Source organism: Vanellus vanellus (genome assembly GCF_965231255.1).
Source record: "Vanellus vanellus genome assembly, chromosome: 8".
NCBI lineage: Eukaryota > Metazoa > Chordata > Aves > Charadriiformes > Charadriidae > Vanellus > Vanellus vanellus.
The window spans coordinates 28,239,315-28,242,943 of record NC_138913.1 but is presented as its reverse complement, the minus strand read 5'-3'; positions in this window follow the sequence as shown (position 1 = coordinate 28,242,943).

The window sequence follows — 3,629 nt, the reverse complement described above, 5'->3', positions numbered from 1 at the left end:
CAAGGAGATGGTCTGAGTTGGTACTTAGAGAATCAGTACAACACAATTCAGATGTGACACATGGACCCAGTACCTGAAACGAGAGGAAAAAGAACAAATTTCAAATTTTTATTTAAATATTTTCACTACATGCACTTTTCACAGAGGCGAGCTAATAATTAACTAGACATTCCAGACAACTGCTGATACTTAGTAAATAATTACTGCCCTAAAAGAAGCAAATAAATTATTCCAACAGAAACTCCACTCACACAGTACTCTCGGTAACCTGCAGCAGGAATTGCCCAGTAAACAAACACCGCAAGTTTTAAATAAAAGCCTAAAGGTCAAAACCGTGGAAGACTCTCTGCAGCAAAGAGCTGTTTCTTCATGGTTACTATAGCATTTATCAGACCAAAGCTGTCCCCCAAGTGTTTCCCAGCTGAGGTAAGGTTTGAGTCCAGTCACCGTTTCTGGGTCCAGCACAGCCCACAAGCTCAGGATTCCTCTGCAAACCCTTGAGACAAGGCATTAGAGAAGCAAAGCATGTACCCTGAGTCCACCAAGGGATGGTTTGTAGCTGCTCCACCTAGTTACAACCATCCCGGTCCTTTAGTTTAATCCTGTTGAATGTGGCAAGATGATACATTACATTCTCAACTTGTACATGTCACCCTCATAAACAACTAAGACTTGGAGAGCTTCACGGCAATAGCATACCCTCCTCTCTGATCTCCCTCCTTCCGCAAGCCTGAAGAGCATCTCCTCCATCTGCTCTCTGCTTTCTCCCTGCATGAAGTTCCTGGTAGGTTGCATATAAATTCAGAGCTGGCGTTCCCTTTTAAGTTTCCCCATTTCTTGCTATGTGCTCCACCAAAAGACCCTTTTCCCCACAATCCAGCATAGTTCCACCTTCCTACAGAGCCGGGCCAATAGCGATGGGGGGGTCACACTGCGATAAACTACCAAAGCCCTTTGCTGGGGTAGAACCACTTCTGAAACACGAGTCTCTAAATTTGTGCCACAAGTCATTAAATACATTCAGCCTGTAACATGGAACAAAGTCCGATTTTGAATTCCTTATGAAGTTGAGAGGGGGTGAAAAAAATGGCATTAACAGAAACTATTTTGTTAAAAAGTAAGATCAGTTACAGTGGGTGCAAAGTCCCAGGCTCTGCAAACAGCCGCAGAAAGAAGTGGCCAGGTAGCACGCAGCCAATGGAAAGGGAACAGCTCAGTTCCATAACTTCTCAAGATGAGGTCATTACAGAGATGAGAGATAAGACCTTCAGCCTGCCCTATGAAAATCCCGTGCCCTGGGCTTCAGTGCCTCCCCAACAGCAGAAGCAGCAAATGGGAACAGCCAGGAGACAGTTTTATGTTCCCGTATTTCGCCTGATCACATGAGGTATGCATAGTGAGAAAAAAAAAAATGGCAGTACAGCCCATACCAGTAAAGGAGCTGGATTAGACTTGTCCAGGAAGCCCCAGAGCTGGTTATTCCTGACCTACCCGTGCCCAGCGTTACAAGGCCTGATGCCCCGACTGTGGGGTGCCTGCAGCAGTACGGTTACCGCCAGCAGGAGTAGTTACATGGTCAGAGATTGTGTTGTTGCTATAAAGAAGAAAAGGGAAATGCTTCAGACCTCAATGGAATCTCAGAAAAAATACCAAGATAACTCCAGTTCGGTGCTCCTGGGCACTGCCCCTGCTCATTTCCAAAAGCCTGAGAGAGACAAGTGATTCTTTAAGCAAAAGCGAAATGTGACCAGTGTTCCTACAGAGGAATCTGCTTTTCATAACACTGCAAATTAATCAGAGTCAGTAAAACATCAGTCAGTTTCCCCTGCAAGAAACCCCAGAGTAAGAGCCAAAACAAGAATTTGGGGTAACAGCATCCCAACAGTATCTTAAATTTAAACAGGGGGCTTGAAAAAGCCTTCAAGCCATCTCACATGCTGTTGTATCTACCTTCATGGGGAGAGTAGGCATGCAAAAGTTACAAAATTCTTTTCAAACTGGCATGATACATCCTTATTTAGGTACTTACATAAGCAGCCTGATTTTTCAGAGGTGTAGTGAACTCATTGTTTTGAGAGCACGAGACGGCAGCTTTTATTTTAAAACAACTTCGTATCAAGCCAACTTGAAGTAAAGTGGTCCAGATGCATCAGTGGGGGGTAGAAGGCAGTTTCTGCCACAATGCATCAATGCTGACTTGTTGGGGGAATGAATTTTTTTAATTATCTTATATTACAGCAAATTCTGCAATGTGCAACCTCTTTCCTTAGCAAAATTTGATTTAACAAAGACAAATTAGGTTGTCTTCAACCTTGCCATCTCTTCAAACAAGGGATGAGGAGCATTTTTCAAGCTTTATCGTCACGCCTCCACTATTCTTTCGATCAGAGTACCAAAGATATGGCTGAGATGGTTCGTGTCGAACTCTTCCCAATAAAAGAAATCTTAGTTTCATTCAATGCAAAGAAAAACATTTTCTTGAAAGTTTAAAGTTCCATTATACAGAGACTGTTTGCCATTTGGGATGTTTATGATCTGTATGTGCCTCCTTAACTTTTACAGTGAAGAGCATAGTCGAGCGTTGTTCTGTTTGTATCTTAGCCGTGCTTCTGCTGTAGCAGTCTTCAAGGCACAAGCTGAAAGCTCAGAGCGCGTAGGAGGATCGTGCGCATATTTAAGACACTCACATTTCATGAAGTGCTCCTGCAAAAGCAGACTTCAAGGTAGACCCTCTGATCTGAACTATTTTGATGAGTTCATGCACTCCACAGCTAACAAATTTATTTTACATCTATAAAGAAATCTGAGGCTCAGTGTAATTTTGTACGATCTCAACTTCTCGTAAATGATTCCATTTCCAGGCAAAGCATTCTTCCAGGCAAAAATCCCACCGTGCCCAGACAAAAGGAGCACAAAGCGCAGCCCTTCTGGGAAGAGCGAGACTACACCTCAACACACCAGGGAGCCCAAACTGCAGCTTGAAACTATTAGAAAAGCGACAGTTTACCTAAAGCAGCACCAGCGTGGGTGAATCAGTTATCACAAGGCATGTTCTCACGTTGCCTGATACTGTGTCTGCTCCTGGAAACATCCGTCTAGTAAGAGTTTACACACTCACACGGAGCAACCAAGGCACACGGCCGCCTGTAGGAGCCTGATATTTATGAGTGTCAAATCAACGGTCAGGTTTGAAGGCATGGCAGAGTTAAACAAATGCCTTGCACAGACCATAATGGAAGTTCCTCCTTTAAAGAGCTGCGCTAAAAATAGAGTAGGAAATCACAATTTCAGACACAGCACACCAACAAAATGTTAGTATGCTGTAAAGGTTGCGTAAGTACAAAGCAGTCACTGCTTGGTTTCCTGACAGCACAAATTGGTAGCAATATGAAGTTTGTTTCCTTGAAGCACTATTTCCTGCGTTACCTGCCCAAGCATACTCTATGCTCGCACTTCCAAGATACAAAGGAAATAAAAGCAACTGTCTGATCCACTTTCAAGGGCTGAAAAAAGTGCAGCCAGCAGAAACTAGCAGACTGATACATGGCAAATATCAGGGACAGAAGAGATTCCTGTCCATATCACTACTTGCATTCATGACTTGAAAAGTCACGGCAATCAGGTGATGT